Genomic DNA, 22,017 nt, shown 5'->3' with positions numbered 1-22,017 from the left:
TCCCCTCACCTCCTTCAGGTCTCTGCTGCAACGCCATCCTCTTGATGAAGCCTCCCTGACTGCCCTAAACACCTCCCTCTCCTTTCCTGCCTTATTTTTGGCCATAATCAAACATACCGTGTCTGTTACATCTTATTTTGTTTATTCCTGTCACCTCCTATCAATAAAAGCTTCATTTCCATAGAGTTCTTTGCTGCTGGTGGTAGTCACTTATTTGCTTGTTTGGTGTTTGACCAGCTCTATTGACATGTAATTGATTCGTAACATTATGGAAGTTTACAGTGCTCAACCTGTTGACTGGATACACTTACATATTACATATGGCGACCTGCAGGATGAGCTAATGCCTCCACCCTGTCACACAATTACTTCTTTTTCACAGTGAGAACACTTAAGATCTACTCTCTTACTTGCTTCTTTGTTTTCAATCAGTTTAGTTTTTTGCCGTACCCCGGGGCCATTCCCCATATCCAGGCCTGGCCCGTACCAGGCGCTCCATAAAGTTTTGTGGGATGAGTGAAATGTGAACGAGCCTCTTGATTTACATCTGTTGATTTAACTGTTGGGTCAAGCTCGTTTCCTTTTGTGGGGACATGATGGGCCCCTCCCTCCCTCCAAGAACAACCTTAGAGATTCATGGATGGAAGAGCCCGGCACTCTGCATGCCTGCCAGGGAGGCGTCTACAAGTGCACACAGCATCTTCTGTGCTTGGGCCGTGCCTTCGGGTCCTTCTCGTTTTCTGTCGGCTCTGCCTGCTGTGTCTTGGTGCCTAGAACGTGCACCACTCCTGTGTCGGGCAACCGTGCCCACCAGCACCCGCCGGCAGAGGAAGGAGGCCGTGCCCAGGTGCAGAGGCTGCAGAGTCCCTGCAAAAGTACAGGCAGGGAGGGGTGCCTGGGTGGCTTAGTCGGTTAAGCGTCTGACTTTCGCTTAGGTCATGATCTCACGGTTCGTGGGTTCGAGCCCCGCGTCGGGCTCTGTGCTGACTGCCAGCTCAGAGCCTGGAGCCTGTTTCAGTCTGTGACTCCCTCTCTCTCTGACCCTCCCCTGCTCACGCTGTCTCTCTCTCTCTCTCCTAGAAATAAGTAAAATAATAAAAAAAAAAAAAGTACAGGCAGGGAGCCCAGTTCGAGTCAACAAGATCAGACTCACTTACAGAGCAGCAGGAGGGAAAAAGGAAAGGCTAACCACTTAGCAAGAAGGCAGGAGGAAACCTAGAACGCCGCGGACAACATTTGGGACAGACACGTGCTGCAAAGAGCGTTTTGAGGGTGAGTCTATCCAGAGTCTCCGCGACTCTCAAGTACCCAAACCAGACACCGAGCCCTTGGCTTGTCACAGAAGGGAGCAGTGCCGTTGCTGCGAATGCAGACTGGGGCAGCCACTCTGGTGGACAGTGTGGACGTTCCTCAAAAAGTCAAAAATAGAACTACCCGGGCCCAGCAGTTGCACTACTAGGTGTTTATCCAAAGAATGCAAAACTACAGATGCGCCCTGATACTTATAGCCATACTATCGACAGTAGCCCAAGTGTGGAGAGAGCCCAAATGTCCAGCAACTGATGAATGGATAAAAATGTGGTACACACACACACAAACACACACACACACACACACACACACACAGGAATATTATTCAGCAATCAAAAAGAATGACATCTTGCCATTTGCAATGTGGATGGATCTGGCGTGTATTATGCTACGTGAAATAAATCAGGCAGAGAAAGACAAATATCAGATGATTTCACTCCTGTGTGGAATTTAACAAACACAACAGATGAACGGAAGGGAAGGAAAGGAAAAGTAAGATAAAAACAGTGGGGGAGACAAAGCATAAGAGACTCTCAAATACGGAGAACAAACTGAGGGTTGGGGGAGGGGAGGAGTCTAGGGGGATGGGCTAGATGGGTGATGGGCATTAAGGAGGGCACTTGTTGGGATGAGCACTGGGTGTTGCATTTAAGTGATGAATCACTAAATTCTACTCCTGAAACCAAGGTTACATTATATGTTAACTAACTAGAATTTAAATAAAAACTTAAAGAAAAAGAAACGAGCAGTGTTGCTTCTGTGTAAACCCATGCGTACCATGTCTCATAGGCTCACCCGGCCTCTACTTACCAGGGTCAGTGGGAAGATATGGACGCATCAGGGTTTCAGAGTCAGACATGTGTCCCAAACCTGCCTCTCCCCTTACCGGCACCTCCGTTCTGGACAAGCCGCTTAAAGTTTGTAAAACTCCCTTTCCTTGTACATCAAATGAATTGGGAAAAATAGGATCCAGCTTTCAGGCAGGATTTTCTTGCACCGATTAGAACCAGGGTATACATTTATTTTTTACATATGCATATATATTTGCGTATGTATATTTATAATACTTACACATACACACTTATTTGTTTATACATAACTGGCAAACAGTGAGCCCTTCATAAATAGTAGCAGTGGTCATCATGATTCCTAGTGGTACCACTAACGACAATATAACAATAGTGAGAATGAGCACTGGCAGAATCGATTTAAATTTGTCCTAGAATACCCAGGGTTTTGTTGTTGTTGGGAGTTTTTTTGTTTCATTTTGTGTTGCCATTTCATTCCTTTGGAGCCATCAGACTAGACTGCCTTTGCCTTCAGCAGTTTGTGGGTCGTTTGTTCCTCTCACAGTCTGCCAGTCCACTGTTGGTGAACAGGACAACGGAATGAGGGCGCCATCTTTGCTCCCACAATCCTCTCCAAATGGGGCTGAGCGTTCAGAGATGATCCCAAGGAAGATCTGAAGTCACATGTCACGTGGTAAAAGCTGAACGGGAGACCCGAGTCTGATCACATCATTCTTCTTGACACCTTTCAGTAGTCTTCCAGTTAGTTGTTCTTGGGACAAAGACTAACCTCCTTCTTGAAGCCTTCTAGGCCCTTCAGATCTGGCTTTTACTCATCTCTCCATCCTTCCTGACTCACCACACCCCTGTCACCCTGACCTTCCGGCGCTTTCTCCAGCACATGGCCTCCTCTGCCAAGAACAGGCCCCGTCTCCCAGCGCTCCACTGTGTAACCCCTTCCGGTCCCAAAGGAAATGTCATTTTTATTAAGGAAGATTTACTGCACTTCCAGACTGGATTAGGTTCCCTAAGGATCCCGTAGAGACCTCTGCCCCTCTTCATAGATATCAAATTATTATTAACTCATTATTTGTAAGATTCCATTTAACGTCTACCACGAGGAGACATTAAGTTTCATGAGGGCAGTGACCTCCTCGTCCTTTCTCATGGCTGAAGCGGCCCCGGGGCTCAGCGAGACTAGGCCCAGAAACTTGCTTCATAAATATTTGTTGAATGGATAAGTGGAGCCGTGGGCGGATTCGATGCTGTTTTAGTCTGGTGGCGCCCAGTTTGGATCTCCACAAGGTCCCTCTGGGGACCGCGGGCCATTCTGAGAGACAGATGAACCATAAACAGTACTGTGAATGGTGGAGGGTAAAGTACATGCATGGATGGAGGAAAGGCCTTCCTTAATCACGCTCACAGGACTCATCAGCTCTCAGGCAACTCCATCAAAACCATAAACACACACACATACACACACACTGCCGGCGGTAGGGGTGGAGACAGGGCTTCCGGGGTCCCGGCCTCAGGCTGCCCTCACCTGAGCATCTACCCTGCCCTGTTCCGTGTGGACAGTGACTGGCCAGCCACGGGTGCCTAACAAGCCCTTGAGATGTGGGCAGCGTGACCAAGGAACTGATTTTGTGCTATGACTGCCTTCTATAGTTGACATTTAAATTTAAAAACCAATGCTTCTTTCAGTTACTAGGAAAAAATTTAAGTAGGTTTGGGACAACTTGGACAGGCAAACCAACATTTTCCAACTGTGAACTTTAGGCGGTCTACACACAGATTAAGTTCTTGCTTAATAAAAACTTAGCATTCCATTTGAGGTGTAACCTATACCAAATTTCAAAGGCAGCGTCCCAAAAAGGGAAAATTTCTCATTAATAATTTTTACATCAATGACGCATTGAAAGGCTATTTTAGAAACATTAGAGCAAATAAGGAGCACCCCTAAAATTAACTTTGTCTGATTCTTTTTCTCCAGACTGTCGGTTTAGAGAGAGAAAAACAAGAGAACACACTCCTTTCAAACCATAGCCCGTAGGTTTGAAACAGATATCACTGTGGTCTGTACTTGGAAGGAGGAGACAATGGAAAGGAGAATCTTCGTTCTTTACGTGAAAATATCACCACGTTAATGCCTGAAATGGTAGACACCCGAGTCATATCAGGGTTGTGAAGAAGGAGCGTAATTTACCTTCCTGCACAGAGAGCTGTAAGTTTCCTCACTGTGCTATTTCTAACCAGACAGAGCACTACATTGTGCAGACGCTCCTGGTACACGGGGTTGCCTGGCGTATCTGTAATGAAATGATGATAGTGACCATAAATTACTTTGTTCTTCTGAAGTACTTTCCTCCATAGATCTTGCAAGCCATCACAGGTGCTAATTAAATCTTTCACAATGGCCTACAAGGTCAAAATCTCACCTCCTTTTGACCGGCGAGAAAGCAGAGTGTTGTGCCTAAGGTCACAGAGCCCAGCCGCCAAGCCCGGGCTGGACAGATACACCGTCTCGTCTGTCTCTTCGCTGGGCTGTTACCCCAGGCGGCTTCTCGGAAGGTGCCGGCCAGTTATTCACAGTCCTTCCTTCTTCCCAGACAGCCAGCCTCCACTGCTTGCTACCTAGACCCCAAGAGGAGTGACATTCTTTGGTAAGTGACAAATAAAATGGTCTTAACAAGTCCTTCTTCCAAGGAGAACACAGGGCTTAAAAACAAACATTAGACAGGTAATCTTTTACTGTGTCATTGTAGGTATGATTTGGAGGTTTGCTGTTCAAAATGTAGTCCGCTGATCAGCGGTACTGACGTCATCTGGGATCCTGTTATAAATACAGAATCTTGGGCCCTAATCCAGACCTACTGAATCACAACGGGCACTTGCACAAGGTGAGCGAGTGGAGGGAATCTATTGACACTCTGCTGTAGATATCTGTCCTCTTCTCTCGCTCTCTCTGTCACACACACACACACACACACACACACACACACACGTAAAACTTCTGCAGACTTGCTTCTCTGTAAGTCTTACAATGCCCATACATCTTCAGTCTTACTTCATAAATATTTGTTGAGTGGATAAGTGGAGCCGTGGGTGGATGCACCCCAGCACTCTGATCTCCTCCATTGGACTGGCAGAGTGTGGTGGAGACCCAGGTACCTCCAGAGGCCAGGCAGGTAGCCCAGGTGAGCGCAGAGAGCCACGCTGGCTTCAGAAAGAATCTATATCTGTATTCGCCCAGTACACACGTTTTGCTTACCATTCACCATTAGAATAAAGCTTGCTTTTACAGAGTAATATGCCATTCTCATTTCTCACTAAACATGGGCTTACTTTTTGCCTTCCCACTTTTGATAGAAGTGCAAGAAGTATTCATTTTTCCCTGAACACTCGTACGTAAGCAGACTGACCGCATAAACACAGTCACTACTTAGCTTCTCTGGTGAGACAGAGTGTCTGTGCACACGGAGCGGGCGCACTGGTGGGGAGAGGGTGAGGGTCTCTGCTCCAGCCATTATCTCCAGGCGGGAACTTGGGCCCATTTTACCAGATCCTCTGATTTCTCAAAGAGAAGCCGGAAATCTGGATTTTTATGTGAAATCTCCCATTTTTTAATGTTGGCAATTAATTCGATTTCTTTAAACATTGTGTGGGCCAAACAAAACACGTCTGTGAGCCAAAATCTACACCCTCTGGACTGTGGTTTCCATGTCTCTTACAGCAAAGTCTCAAAAGAGAGCATGTTACTGGTTTCTTTCAGGGTAGCTGTCCACCCGTGGTCCTTTCAAGGGGTCAGAGTGTGGAATTGCCTAAAAGAAGCGTAGCCTGAGCCCACCCTTTCCTCAGGTACTGGGCAGCAAAAGGCCATTTCTAAAGAAGCAGTATGAGTTGGTGGTCCCCCCCAATATGTACACCACATTGGCAAATACAAGAATAGGAAATTCTAGGGGACACCACCAAACCACACCCTTTTAAAATTCAGGTTTACCGGAGTATAAACTCACCCTTTGTAGTTCACGATTCTGGGAGTTCTGACATATGTACACAGTCACACAATCACCAACCCAACCTGCCTCGTTCCATCAGCCCCCAAATTTCCCACACACCTTTACAGACACCCCAACCCCTAAATCCTGGCAACCACTGACCTGTTCTCTGTCCCCATAGGTATGTCTTCTTTTCAGAATGTAATCAACCAGTTTATAGCCTTTTGTGTCTGGCTTCTTTCACATAACTTAACGCATTTGAGATTTAATCATGTTACTACATGGATCAGCAGCTCGTTTCTTTTTACTGCCCACTAACTCTCCACTGCATGGGGGAACCACGATGCATTTGTTTACACCCTCCCCCTTTTATCAAGTCAAGGACACTTGGTGATTGTGAATAACGAAAGCCCCTACCAACATTCACAAAGAGGCTTTAGTGAGAACACGACTTTCATTTCTCTTGGGTAAAACTACCTAGGAGTGGGATCTTTAGGTCTTATGGTAAGCATATGCTGAACTTAATGTGAAAGTACAAAACTGTTTTCCAAAGTGGCTGAACCATTATTCGACATTCCCAAGAGCAGTATTTGAGAGTTCTCAGTGCTCTGTAATCTCCAGCCCTCACCCTGGTCAGCATTTTGTTTTTGTTTTGGTCCTTCTGATAGGCGTGTAGTCACACGCCCATTTTTCATGACTTGTGCCACACACGTGGCTCTTCCTCTTAATCTATGGCCTCAGCACAAACAACCAAACACTGTATCTGATAGAATGTGTTCTCCTTGCACAGACTGACCCACCCATCCTCAGTACACTCGCATGTGTCATGAGGTAAGTGAGTTTTAATTCCACCAGACTCGAATCCTCCTGATGTGACTTATGGCCGTTCTGTTCCTGAGCCTTGAGAGATCATGTCCAATGGCCAAGAAAAAAAAAAAGACGACTTTGAATCGGTCTTTCACTTGTTAAAAATCCTACCGAAACCAAATGTAAACATAAAAGAAGTGGTCAGATTTGGGTTACATATTAACGGGGCTTGGTCGGGCTGGAGGGGAGGCGCAGCTGCAGAAAACACCTTGTCACTTATCACTGTCGGCTACCCTCTGCACCTGCACTAGACTTGACTGGATTCACAAGAGATCTTTTGAAAAATGCAGAGAAGGGAAGCGGCACGCATTTCCTGGCAGTAAATTCAAAAGGTTGCTCGAGCATTCCAGAGATTTTCACTCCACATTCCTCTGGCTGACACCTCTACAATCTGCCAGGCCTTGAAAGTTGGTGTTTTTACATCTTATTCTCACAAACATCTTTGAAAACACCCTCCTCTGTGCCGCCACATTGGGCAAAGCCAGCTTTTTCCATTTTCTAAAATCACGGCACTACCCTGCTGCTTAATTCATGCAGGACCGAGCTTGCTGGAGTGCAAATAAATATTCAGATAAAGGCTGTTTGGCCCATTCTTCCCCACCAGATGATTCCATTCTTGAAATGGTCCTGTGGTTCCATTCTCTCAGGACAGAGGTATCCACCAAAATAAAGGAGCTCAGCACTGAAATTTTATAAAAACAAAATTATGACTCTAAAATTAAGGGCTGTGATACATTGTGTCACTGACCCCATTCCTCAGCACTGCCCACATGCCAGCCACCATGTTCTTCCTACTCAAGGGGCCAAGCGTATCTCTCCTCCCATTGACTTTGGTTCAGCCATGTGATTTGCTTTGGCCTGTGGGATGGATTTGGAAATGGGGCTGCGCTAGTTCTGAGTCTCCACCTTAAGAGGCCTCACGTGTTTCTGCACTCTTATTGTACATCTGCCATCACCATGAGCCGACCATGTTCCCAGTAGCCTGCTGGACCTATTGAGAGAGAGAGGCGACCCGAACCACACACCTACACCAAGAAGCAGACCTGCCCCATCAGGTCCAGCCTGGGTCGGCTGAACCCCAAACAATTCGATGCAAGATGAGTAACAAATGTCTCCTGCGGGCTCTGGACTGGCTTGTCAAGTCACAAAAGCAACTGTTGGAAGCATATTCCTGAACTCAGAGTTTTACCTGAAGAGAAATGATGCCAGTTAGTACATTTTAACTCAGCCTGCTTTCCATACAAGGTTCATTCATAAAAGGAGAAACGTAGGAAAGATCCCAAGGTTGATTGGAAGAAATTTCTCGTAATTCCACATTGCCTCAATCAGTGAATGAACAGACACTTTTCCCTCATCATTGTGGAGGGACAGCCAGCATAGTGCCTCAGAATATTCTATCTCCAACTCTTTCTCTTGCAGCTTTTCTCAGGTCTTTGGTCAGTGGTTCTCAACCAAGGGTGATTTTGCTCCAGAGGGGATATTGGACAATACCTGAAAACATTTGGGGTCATCACAACTGCAGAAATGGAGGAGTTCTTGGCAGTTAGTGGGTGAAAGGCAGGGCTACTGGTAAACCCTACATCGCACAGGCAGCTGCAACAGTGAAGAGTAATCTGACCCAAACGTCAATAGTACCGAGGTTAAGGAAGTCTATTCTAAGGTTTAAATGGAAATGATTTCATTCTTCCCCCAGTAAGAGTATCCAAGCGTGAGTCTGAGGAGTTGTATGGTAAAAATGTACCAAACACATAAAAATTATCCTTTTTTAAATGCAAGCTGGCTTTCTGTATACAACACGTAATATATATGAATACATACCTTCTTCCAAGGATGAATGACTCTTTTTCCATTAATGTCCTGGGCAAATAATAGTTGATGGAAGAAGACCTTCATTTGAAAAATTTTTGTACATCTAGAAATAATTACTAGTACCTCAATTTAGCTGTCAAGAAAATCCCACTTCGTGCCAAATATTTTTGGATAAACAAATGAACACACGGGGTGAGGGTTGGTCCCCTCACCTCAACCCTCCCCCCGAAGGGCACTAGACCTGTAAAATGTGACTACAACAGTCTGGGATATGAGGCCATGCGGGGTGAAATTGCTATATTATGACAATATCCTTTAGTGTTTCAGTAACTAATCCCTCTTAATGACATCCTAGGGAGACCAGCTTAATATTGAATTCTAGCCTCGATGTTTTGGGGCCGTGCCAAGAAAAATAACCCACTCCCCAGAAACACTGAGAATTGATGGGGGTCGTCAGGCTGGTAAGTCAACTGTGGTTGAAATATAGGTGTGGAATAGCATATATGTGGCTCTTTCTGATGAAAGGCCATGTTTGGCTCAGGATGTCTAAAATAATGGAGCTGGCAAAGCGAAGAGACCATGAAGGTTTTGAAGGCATCAACGTCTAAGGCAGGTTCTGTGCATTTTTAAAGATACACAGAACTTTCGAATAAGCTGGGAATCAACCAAAGATAGGACCCAAGGTGGCATGCTCAGGATTTGTGAGGATGAAGGGGCGCCTGGGTGGCTCAGTCGGTTGAGCATCTGACTCTGACTCAGGTCATGATCTCGCAGTTCGTGAGTTCGAACCCTACATCAGGCTCTGTGCTCACAGGACAGAGCCTGGAGCCTGCTTCGGATTCTGTGTCTTCCTCTCTCTCTGCCCCTCCCCTACTCGTGCTCTCTTTCTCTCTCTCAAAAAAAAAAAAAAAAATTTGTGAAAATGAAGAGAAAACAAGTGTGTGGGAACAGCATTTCAAATCCAGGGCAAAGGATATGAGGAGGTACGAAGTCAAATTAAGCTGAAGGGGACAGTTGAGGTCACAGGGAGTTTTATCACGACCGAAGCCCGGAGCACCTGTGTTTAGCATGGTCATTCCTCAGCCTTATCCTATGACAGAACAACACCACCCGTGATCAAGATTTGATTAGACTGAAGAATCAAGGCCACAAGGCTGTAGAGCTGAAGCCAAATCCTGCGGTAATATTTTTTTGAGTTTCATTATTGCTAACCTAGCTTCACCAGGGCACAAGAGGATTTACTGTATAAAGCGCAAGCACGTGAGATGGATGGGAGATGTTTTGTCGGTGGATTCTAACCCCTGCACCACAAAGCCATGAGATTTGGTCAAGACCAGCAGAAGAAAAGGGCGGGGGGGAGGGGGGCGGCGAATGTGTGGGTTCGTGAAGTCCTCACCCTCACATCTACCAGGAAAAGCTCCACTTTATCTGTTTTAAATATCGAAGTCTCCGTCTAACTTTGCATCCTAAAAAAAGTAGATTCTGCTGCTGAAAAGAAGTCTGGAAAACAGTGTGCCAGGAGCCAGTGGTCCTGCCGGGGAGGGGTGTTGCTGGAGAAAGGAGAGAAATCGGACCGTGAGTCCCAGGCCAGGAGTCTTTCAGACAGAGGCCCTCGAGGTTTTCCTGAGCAAAGCAACACACTGAAAAAAGAAAGTGGACCTCTCCCTGATTTCATTCATGTTAGGGGGCTCACGTAATTTATTTTCCTAATTGGGACACTTTTGAGAAGGAAGTGGGGTCCCATGAAAATGCGTGGGTAGATTTCAGAGGCATCGTCAAGTCTGACTGCTCTGGGTAAATGAGAACATCAGGGCATCCTCATTAGATACTGGCCATATGGGGCTTGCTTGCTTTCTTCCTTGTCCACTACAATGGGAGAAGAGAGAGAAAACTTTCTTAAACCTTCTATAATGTTAATCTCATGACTTTACCTGATAGGCCCCCTCCTCCTCTGACACTAAAAGCAGAGAGAGTGGGTTACTGGGGTCCGGCCGACTGAAGTCACAAAAGTGCCTAGAAAACTTGGCATGTGTGCCATGCGCACATACGGTGCCCGGGAAGAGATTTGGCGACACTGTCCACCAATCCCCAAAGCCTCGGACACTGCTCTGAACGGGGACCTGTACGTCCGTGGCCCTCCTCTTCACCGCTGCTGGCCGCCCCGTACCCCGAAAGCTGTTCAGATTCTGTTTGGTGATAGTTAACACGTCTAACCACTTCTCCGAAAGACCAACAGGAGGAAACCACCAGTGAGAGAGAAAGTCAGCTCATTACAGGTTCTGGCCACCTCACACCTTGTGTTTGTTCACTGAGTTGGCCAGAAAGTTCCCTCCTGACAGCCTAATTTACAACTTTCCTGGAGCTGCCAAATCATCCCCCAGCAGACTTCTCCTGTAACTCCTGCTCTGCCACCCCACCATGGCCTCCACGCGAGCATTAAACAAAAGCGCTCGGACCCAGCACAAGGGGGACCCACATCAGGCACAAATAATCTACCTGTCACTCACTGCCACACTTGGCAATTGGCAACAATAATGTGGGCGGCCAAGTAATTACAGCAGGGAAGTTGGAAGAAGAAATTTATGAGCTTCAATCTAAATGCTTGGCGTGCTGTCTCACTGCAGAACTGAGCTCCCCACAGTCAAGAACGGAGAACTGGAAACAGTGTGTAGATTAAGGGCTCTGAGCTACATATCGAGGGTCTCATCATTGTCAAGCAGATATTTTATTTACTGTGCGTTTACACCTCCTCGCCCTCCAGCGGTTCCTGGATCTCTCCCTGAGGGATACGCAAACAGGGGAGAAATCGTAAAAACCAACAAGCCACCAGCATCAGGACCAAACCCTTGTGCGGACTACATTGCCAACAATACGCGTCACCCACCTCCATGTGGTAGAAGTGGGCTTGGCCTTTATCTGCTCCCTGCTGGCTTTCTTTATTTTCCAAATTTTTTACTAAAAACACATATGCCCTTGATAACCAGGAAAACACAAATGTGGATAGAAAAACTTCGTGGTGTGTCCACCTTTGACACCCTTACATATTTTATTCTTATTTAATAAACAAGTGAATAGAGCTGGATGCGTGCCAAGTACCTTTCTAAGACTTTTAAATGCATTAACCTGCTGAAACCTCACATCCTGCTGTGATGTGGGTACTTTCATATTCTCATTCTACAGCTGAGAAAATGAAGGCACAGAAAGCTTAGGTAACTTGCCCAAAGCGGCACGGCTGTGAGCAGCAAAACTGGGAGTTCTTTCCACGCAGCCTGGCTTCAGTGCTCTCCGTTGCTTGGCTAAGCTGCCTCCAGCTTCTCCTACTCAAGATAGATCCTCTCTGGCCTATGTATCCTTTTTCAGCCTGGCCAGCCCCACCCCCCACCCATGTTAGCGTCTGAGCAGGGCAGTCAGGCCAAAGGAGCATCTATTTTAAGAGAATGGCCGGGCGCCTGGATGTCTTAGTCGGTTAAGTGTCTGACTCTTGATTTCAGGTCAGGTTGTGATCTCACTGTCATAAGATCAAGCCCCGCATCAGGCTCTGCACTGGGGGTGGAGCCTGCTTGGGATTCTCTCTCTCCTTATCTCTCTCTCCTTCTGCCTCTCTATCTCTCTCAAAATAAACAAACTAAAAAAGATAGTGAAAAGGGCACCTGGGTGGCTCAGTCAGTTAAGCGTCCAACTTCAGCTCAGGTCATTATCTCACAGTTCGTGGCTTCAAGCCCCACGTCGGGCTCTGTGCTGACTGCCAGCTCAGAACCTGGAGCCTGTTTCAGGTTCTGTGACTCTCTCTCTCTGTCTGACCCTCCCCTGCTCACTCTGTCTCTCTCTCTCTCTCTCAGAAATAAATAAAACATTAAAAAAATATTTTTAAAAAGATAGAATGGCTCTAGCCTCAAAGCCTCAGATGGTCAGTGTCCATGACTACAAGGAATAAAAGATATGAGGATCCCACTCCCTTAAAAAATAACCACAGAATCACTTTTCTCATCTCATCAAGCACACATTTAAAATTAGGTCCTTGAAAATGTTTTTCCTCCTTGATTTGTCCCTCATTTTCTCTTTCTCTTAGGCTTTACTTCCTCAGCCAACCGTGCCTCCATCATTTACGCGTCATCGACATCTCTGTAAGGGGAGTTTGTCAGGCCAGGCTCTTGACCTCTCTGGACCCCAGATTTTCATCTGAAATTCAGGGGTTTGAATTGAAGGTCTCTGATTAGGGTGGCGCCCAGCATTCGCACCTTGTAAGTTACATCCACGTCCATTACATCGTTTTATCCTCAATGACCCCGGACAATGGATGCAATAGGTATGCTGTGCTCGGTTTCCCAGGGAGGGCATTGACGGTTCTCTGTAGCAGACAGGGAAAACCAGATGTCCCAGTTACAAGGACTTCCTCTTCACCCCCAACATGTCTAAGGGCTCTTTCAAGCTCACGGTCTGTGCTTGTTCACCCACCTCACAGGCCGCTGTCCCCATCGGGGCATGCTCTCTGTACGTTAGAACCAGCTTCTGGCACATTCAAGAGGCTCTCTTGCTACCTGAGGAATGCAGTGATGAACTGCTCCCTCTAATCTTCACCCTTGTGAGTCTGGAACATCAGAGCCAGGCGCTGAGAGCACGAAATTTGGTCTGGGTGTTCTACAAGCCACATCTGGCTGGCCTTTCCCCAGCCTGCTCCTTCCCCCACAGCTGGTCGCCTTCCTTCCCTGGTCAGGCACGTGGGGGCCAGCAGTGGGGGTGCTGAGGAATTTTCTGGATCCTGTATCGCCTCACCCCTTGGCTTTCATTTGTCTCTTTAGACATATCTGACACGTTATTTACATGTGCCCTGTGCCGTAGGTCTTAAACTCCTTCCAGAACGTCCTTGCCTACATTACAAAGTTGTTGGCTGAAGAGGGAAAAAAAATGGTATGATTCAAATGCATGGAAACCAGGTAAGCAGGAAGGTTTATAACTCACACAGCGCTTGGGGCCAAAATGTGCACCCTGAGTAGGGTAAAGATATACCTCACCTGCCTGAAACGGTCCTGATTTACACCTGCTACCAGTTGTCATTCTTAACAGCAGCCTCTTTCATTCTCAAACGTTTCCTAGTTTGGACAATAAATTGTATGTATACCCTATGTATGATGTGAGATCGAAGGCGGCCCATCCAGCGCTCAGAATCGCCTTCCAAAACATCATGACAGAATTGAACCTCTACTGAGCAGTCCGTTCAGACCCACAGCTTCATAAAGGTTTTCAAGTCGCTTCATACGTGTCTGTTGTGTTCTGAAGCTCGCAGTCCAGGAGGACATCATCAACGTGATCGGAAAGAAGGCTGCCAGAATTCATCGGTCACAGATGATGCAGAGACGTTAGTAGAGGGGAGGGGGAACCAGAATTTTTGAGTGTTCACTGTGTGCCTTTCACTGTGCTAAGCTGTTTTCCCTCCAGTATATGCATGTGGGAGGCGATGTTGAGAAAGACGTGCAGGAAGGTTAAGTAGACCACTCGGGATCCCAAGAACTAGCGTTGGCAGGACTGGGATTTGGACTCCAGAACTCTGCCCCTGTGAGGGCCTGTGGCCTTCTGTGTTGCATCCTCTCCCCCATTTCCTTTCTTCTCTGGTGTTCGAAGTGGAAAGAAAAGAGTGTGTGGCTATCCCTCACCTCTCATGCCAGGCAGCCTGGCAATTCCCAAAGAGTACACTTCTTCAGAGAGGGGCTGAAGGGGTACCCGGGGTGCTCAGTCAATTGAACGTCCGACTTCGGGTCAGGTCACGATCTCACAGTTTGTGAGTTCGAGCCCCATGTCGGGCTCTGTGCTGACAGCTCAGAGCCTGGAGACTGCTTCCAATTCTGTGTCTCCCTCTTTCTCTCTGTCCCTTCCCCACTCATGCTCTGTCTCTCTCTCCCTCTCTCTCTCACACTCTCTCTCTCTCTCTCAAAAATAAACATTTAAAAAGAGAGGGAGAGAGAGAGAGACTGAAGAAATTCTGTTACAATCTACCCCCAGCTTACAAGTAAGTATCTTCTTTCATCTCAGTGGTAAAAGGCTATTTAAGTGAAGTGGTACTGAGTGGTGAACACAGGTATCCAGTGGTCTTCACGTTCTCTTTCCTTTTGAGGAAAAGGCAGGGGCTGAGAGAAAGGAGGCCATTTGGAGCTGCTCTGTGGCCCCAGAGTGTCACTGCCTGGGCTATCACTTCAGACCAGTTGTTTTTTTCTGGAAGATACTTGGGGGATCCTCAGGCAGAAGCTCCTGTGACTGGCTGAGCCAGCCCCACAAGGCTCAGGTAGAAGGACGAAGCACTCCTGGTGCCCTGTGTACCGGGATCCACTAGCCCCAGGAGGGGGGGCAGGTGTGAGGTGAGAACACCCTCAGGTCACCTGCAAAGGCTCACGGCTGCAGCCACAGGGGACGGAAGACCACACCACCCCCTGGAATAAGATCTGAGGGAACAGGAGACGAGTCAAGAGCAGCCCAGTGCTCTTAACTTAAATTCAAACGTGGGGGCGCATGCTGTGCATGTGGGCTCGCACGTGGGGGTCCCACACCACCTCCACAGACAGCATAGGGTGCTTGCTTCCTGCCATGACTGAGCCAGACCGTGCCACAGACTCTGTGTGTCTTATTTCCGGGTTCTATGTGCTGAGATCGTGCGGCCTGGTGGGAAAGAGACGGAGCGCTGAGCGACCTTGGTCATGCCCTTTTGCCCTATCTGGTTATCAGGTGCGATGCCCAAAAGTGCAGACCTTGCAGTTGCAAGGGGCAAAGACGTTCTACTTTGTGTTGTCATTATTCTGTGTGTGGCTATTACATGAAACCCAGTATGTTCATGGATGTGTATGGCTTACAACAGGCTAGGTAAAAATAGGAAGTCAGGTCTTTCTCAAAAGTAAGCAAATAATAGTAGAGGTGGAACTACTCAAAGGCTGTGAAAGATGATTCAAAGAAGTGACGTTTTCAAGCACTGAGATAATGGGAGTGAAAATACAAATGCATGAGGTCTGTACAGAAAGATGAGGTTCTAATCACCCCTCAGTGGCATCTCCTCCCTCATGCACTCAAACAATGACGAATTAGGCACCTATCTTTTTTTTAATGTTTATTTATTTATTTTTGAGAAACAGAGACAGAGAGAGAGAGAGAACACAAGCAGGGCAAGGGCAAGAGAGAAGGAGACACAGAATCTGAAGCAGGCTCCAGGCTCCGAGCTGTCAGCACAGAGCGCTGCTCGGGGCTCGAACTTACAAGCCGTGAGATCCTGACTTGGGCCAAAGTCTGACGTTTAACCGACCGAGACACCCAGATGCTCCCCTCTTTTTTTTATTCTTTTATATGTTTATTTACTTTTGAGAGAGAGAGAGACAGAGTGTGAGCAGGGAAGGGGCAGAGAGAGAGGGAGACACAGAATCTGAAGCAGGCTCCAGGCTCCAAGCTGTCAGCACAGAGCCCAACTTGAACCCACGCACCGTGAAATTATGAGCTGAGCCAAAGTCAGATGCTTAACTGACTGAGCCACTGAGGAGCCCCAGGCACCTGTCTTCTAACTCACGCTGTCCTGACAGCAGATGCCCTTTGCATTATGCCCTACATGCATGATGATGCCATGGGGGAGCCTGGCAAAGGGCAAGACCTAGTGCCAGATCTGAAGAGAAGATAATTGAGGGGGGAGAGAAAAGACGAGCATGCAGACAACTGTAAAATTGATAAGCCCCCAGGAAGAGGGACAAAGTCCCCATGGAAGGTGCTCAAAGGATGGATAAGTCAGACCAGCTTGGGGCGGGGGCGGGGTGGGTCAAGAAAGACTTCACGGAGATTTGAGATGACGTTTCAGAAAAGCCAGAGAGACTTGGCCAAATCTCAATGACAGAGAGGAAGGGATGGGGGAGGGGGACATGGGAGACATTCCAGAGAAGGAGAAACACTTGAGCAATGGCACAGGGACCGGGAAGTGGTGTGAGGGTAGAAATCCCCTTCCACGTGGCTGAGAAGCAGAATGGAAGTCAGGCAGAGGATTAGGCGCAGCTAGGGTGTGAGCAGCCTGGAAGAGCAGACTAAGGATATCCTGCCTTGTGCGGTGGGAACAGGGGCGTGGGCGCTGGGTCTGCCCTGGAGGAGACCAAGCCTGGAAGTGGGCAACCAGTCCAGGTAATTAATGCCCAGCCCCCACTACCATGATGGCCTCGGAGAAACGTAACCAAAGTGTGGATTGGAGGGCTCATCACCATGGCTTTCCAGAGAAACTCCTTAGGCCCTGGGAGGTGATTAAAGGGAGATTTGAATGGGGAAGATCCAAGGACCCTTGGATAACTAGACTCCTCCTATTCCTCCAGTACCTATTAGTAACACATTAATCCCATTATATTATGTATTACAACATAAGTATATTATATATTATTTAATTTTTCTACAACAAATATTATAATTTACAATTATATTAATATATTCTGTAACTGCATTATATATGTGTGTATATGTGTATGTATAATGTATGAAACACATTATAGGATGTAACATACATTACATATAATGGACCATTGCCGTTTGGTATATTTCATCTTGATTTTTCCGCTCTGCTTACACCTGCACATACACATCTACAGACCACGAGTCACCCTGTTTCCCTCACAAAATAAGGACCATCTCTTGGTCTTCTGTTCTTTTCACTTTCCCTGGTTTTTTCTTCTAACCTTCTTCTTCTCTTGATGCCTGTGTGGGCCCTTAAGGCATTTTTATTTATATTATATCATTTATAAATGTGTGACTTGGCCGACAACATCAGTGCGTGGGTATAACACACACACACAGATACAGATTTAGAGATACAGACAGAGATATCTAAAGATATATATATCTATATAAAATATTTTGTTGTAAAAATATATAAATATGATTTATATATTTTGTAAATATAAATTATATATTTTTTAACATATATACTTTTTTATTTGAGAGAGAGAGTGTGTGTGCACACATGAGTGGGGCAGAGGGACAGAGAGAGAGAGAGAATCTTAAACAGGCTCCATACCCAACATGGAGCAAGACACGGGGCTGGATCCCACCACCCTAGGATCATGATCTGAGCCGAAATCAAGTGTCGGATGCTCAACCGCCTGAGCCGCCCAGGAGCCCCTATTTTTAACATATATAATTTAAACAAACTTTGCAGGTGTGATTAAAGCTCCAGACCCTGAGAAGGGAAGATTGTCTTCGATCATTCAGGTGAGCCTAACCCAGTCACATGAATCCTTAGAAGTGGAGAGCCACTTTCTTTTTCCTGGCTGGGGTCAGAGAGAGAGAGACTGACAACAGAAGGCCATGAAGGTGTGACGTTGCTGGCTTTGGGGACAGAGAAGAGAGCTGCAAGCCCGAGAATACCGGCAGCCTCCACACTGGAAAAGCCTAGAGCCTCCAGAAGGAACACGGCCAGAAGACACTCAAAAACTCTGTCGCTCACCTCACCCACCTCGTCCATGTACTGGCTGCATGGCTAATGGCCTGAGGACATTACTACAGGCCTCTGAGTATCGTTGGCCTCAACCGGAATGGGGGAGATGCCTTGTCATGGAGGATCAGGGACTCACTCAAGTCTCAGATCCATCACCACTTGCTTCTCAGGCACACACCAGTTGGTAGGCAGTGTCGGTCCTTCTGCCACAGCAGAATGCATGACTTTATCAGACCATGTCCCTTTTCTGCTCAAAGCCTTCTAGAGGCTTACTCACAGAGAACCTACAGACTTCCCCTGTTCTCAAGGTCCTCATGTCACAATCTGACCCCACTTCCTGTCTGACTGTATCGCCCTCTACTCTCCCCCTTGCTGACTTGGCTCCAGTCGCCCTGGCCACCTGGCTGTTGCTGGGGCCCACCGGGCAGCTTCCAGCCTTGGGCACGTGCACCTGCTGATTGTCCAAAGTCCTCATCCTTAATGTCCACATGGCTTTCTCCCATAACCCCTTCGGGTCTTCACTTCAAATAGTAGCTCCTTTTTGAACCCTCCCTAATAACCCAACTGACAGCTGCAGCACCGCCCCTCCCAACCCAGCACCCCTCACACCCTCTTCAGGGCTTCTCCATAGTAATCCAGCCTTCTGACATGACACATATCTTATTTGTTTTGTTTGCTTAGTTCCCTCCGTTGGAACGTAAGCTCCCATGAGGGCTCTTTGTGGAGGACAGGCAATAGGTGACAAATCTGTTTGAATGAATAAAGCAGCTTGTACACAGTTCTCTCATCAGGAAATAACTATCAGCCTCATCTCCCATGAAAGACCTCTCCTTTTGATTACAAATGGAAAAGGAAGCCAAAAGAATGGTAATGAGCGTGCCCTTGCACTAGGAAGCTATAGCTAAGAGCAAGTCCTTGACTGATCTTGCTGAGCCCAGCCTTCCCAAGGGAGGAGTGGAAATGTGGTCCAGGGTCTCCAGCCCCGCCCAGATGTCCCAGACAGAGAGAGCTGGCCTTCCCATTTCCCGTCCTTCCTAGTTTCAGCCTCTAAAAACCGATAGACGTTTTGTCTCAGGTCTTCAGTACTTCCAGGCCCAGGGCCGAGCAGGAAGTGTGGAGGCGTGTGAAAATGGAGAGAAAAGAAGAATGAAGCTCACTGCATGTGAAGGGCTGAAAGACTTCCTCTGTAGCCAGTCAGAGCACACGGGGCTCCCTTCCCTGCGAGCAGTGGACGGGACTGCTGGCCCTCATTCCTCCAACACTGACTTCCCCGGGAACAACGGTGTGCCCAGCAGAAGACCGATGGGCTGAGACTCGTGCCCGAGTGAGCTCACACTTCACGTGGTGTACCATTGGAAAGACAAACTCAGTTCACCTTCTCCATCCACAATGTCCATGCAGAGTAGATGGGATTTTTAAGAAGGTCCCAAGGTGTGTCTCAGACTCTGAGGAATCGTGTCCAAGGCTTATCGCAAGCTTTTGAACCGGGCCAACAGAGACCCTAGTGTTGTCTATGCTGCACCTGTTAGGCCAATGGACACTTCCTAAAGCAAGGAGTGTGTTTGCTTCATTCACCACCATGTCCCTAGCCCTTAGCACAGTGCCTGCTCCCCTCAACAATTCCTTGTTCCTTAAAATAACCACAGTCTCAGAGCCTCCATAAAATGGGATTATAAAACCCACCTCATGAAGCCATGTGAAGAGAAAATGCAGTCAAGCATCTAAGGTCTTACCCAGCGCCTGGCACGTGATCAGCATTTGTGTAAATGAACTGCCCCTTTGGTGTCGCTGGACGTGATGCGATGGTGGAGGAGGTGTAGTTGGCTCTGGATAAATTCTAGTCCGTCCCTATATCCCTAATTGTTCAATCCGGAAATTTGGACTAAGTGTGGGCTTGATGATTTGGATATCAGGGCGATCCATTTCTCTTAGAAAAGTCTTTGTTCGACTTGAGCCAAAGCTCTGGGAGGGGGAAGGATACATTTCTGAATGCCAGGCCTCCAGGGTGCCTGGTGGCCCAGGTGACCCAGCAGGAGTCCCCACGGCCCAGCTTGGTTCAAGTTCCTTCCCTCTCTGCGGCCCAGCACGGCAGCGGGGAAAGGCACCGGGTCCTATTGTACCTGATAAACGGCTGTATGAGAGCAAAGACAGGCAATTGGAACATTTTTCCAGCCTTTCCACTGTTAGGTTTTCAAAGCTGAAAAAAAAAAAAGAAGAAGAAATGCTAAATGTCTTTTCCCTTAACCTTACCTCTTCGTGTGAGACCCAGCTAAACTGCCCTTGAAGCACACCTCCCCATCTCCTCGGCAGGTCCAGGGAATACCTGCCAATGTGCGGGGCTTAAAGAAAGACCTAAGGCCTTTCTAGAAGCGAGATACTCTAGGATGCCCTGAAAGTTTGGGAGGTTCAACTCTGAATCTGCTTCGGTAAGAGGTGTGGGTCTCACACCTGCAAGTTAACCCGTCCTTTTTTGGAAAACCACACTCTACCATGTCTCAGTACAATAATAACACAAAGGAGACTCTTCTAGAAACAAAAGCAAAGGGGCTTGCTCAGCACCAAAGATGTCTGCACAAGAGGTCTGCGAAAATAAGAGCGGAATGAGATAGGCAGCCGTGTGTGCAATCATCATTTCAGAAGTGCTTACTGATACAGGTGGGCTTTCTTCAGCAATCTCAGGGGAAATGAGGAATGTCTCTCAAAGAAACAGAAAGTGTAATGACTCCAATGATTTCAAGCAGTTGTCACAACCACTGGGTTTATTCAGGTATGTCACCTTTTTCTTAGTTTAGACACTCAGCTTTCAATTAACCACTCTGAAAACAGAGGCAATTTGGTTAGTAATGGGTAGTGGGTTCTTTTAATTTTTTTTTCCCCTTAGGACATGTGCTGCAGCAGACTCCTGAGTTCTGCTTCTTTAAGCAGCCTGCTAGGTCTCACTGTCCTTCTGTGAAGCGGCCACCACTGTGGGGGAAGAGAGACATTCACAGGAATAGCTTGAAGCACCGGTGTAAAATCTTCCCACAAGGCAGGCAGCTGAGGACCTACTATGTGTTACTCTGGACATGAGTACCCGGTGGGGCAAATGAAGAACAGGGCCCGAGCTCGCGGACTGGAAGATGCCGGTAAGAGGCCTCTACGTAAGCTGATACATGCAGTAAAATATGATAAGCATGGTAAGCAAAGCCGGGGGAGTGTGAACCCACTTCCTGGAGGGTGACAGTCAGCCCACATCTTTAAAGACGACTAGGAATCTACCAGAGCAATGACGGAACAGCAGGCCAGATCCACATCTGGGACTTCGCTCTAAGAAAAACCACTTGGGGGCTCCTGGGTGGCCCAGTTGGTTAAGCCCGGACTCTTGATCTCAGCTCAGGTCAGGATCTCCCATAAACGGGCTCCATGCTGAGCGTGGAGCCTGCTTGGGATTATCTCTCCCTCTCTCTTTGCCCCTCCCCTGCTCACCCTCTCTCTCTCAAAAAAAAAAAATTAATTAATTAATTAAGTTTTTAAAAGTTAGAAAAAAGGCTGCCTGAGCCACATAGGAGGACCCACAGTTGCATTCGAAAGGGTGCAGCGGTTGGGGCGCCTGGGTGGCTCAGTCAGTTAAGCGTCCGACTTCGGCTCAGGTCATGATCTCACAGATCATGGGTTCAAGCCCCATGTCGGGCTCTGTGCTGACAGCTAGCTCAGAGCCTAGAGCCTGTCTTCGGATTCTGTATCTCTCTCTCTCTCTGACCCTCCCCTGCTCATGCTGTCTGTCTTTCTCTCAAAAATAAATAAAACATTAAAAAAAAAGAAGAAGAAA

At 47.4% G+C, this 22,017-nt stretch overlaps 1 long non-coding RNA gene across 1 annotated transcript in view; it reads right to left on the bottom strand.

Annotated features, from left to right (window-relative positions):
- Positions 1-4,057: 4,057 nt before the first annotated feature.
- The window catches only part of LOC144224297 (uncharacterized), a 22,220-nt gene continuing 4,260 nt past the window's right edge, over positions 4,058-22,017 (bottom strand). The window contains exons 2-3 of the long non-coding RNA XR_013333007.1: positions 4,538-4,733; positions 4,058-4,408 (exon numbers count right to left, since the gene is read on the bottom strand). This is a non-coding gene — a long non-coding RNA (uncharacterized LOC144224297). The remainder of the gene's footprint in view (positions 4,409-4,537; positions 4,734-22,017) is intronic.

This window comes from Crocuta crocuta, unplaced genomic scaffold, assembly GCF_008692635.1.
Source record: "Crocuta crocuta isolate KB4526 unplaced genomic scaffold, BGI_CrCroc_1.0 scaffold2, whole genome shotgun sequence".
Taxonomy (NCBI): domain Eukaryota; kingdom Metazoa; phylum Chordata; class Mammalia; order Carnivora; family Hyaenidae; genus Crocuta; species Crocuta crocuta.
This window is presented reverse-complemented; position numbering and strand designations above follow the sequence as displayed.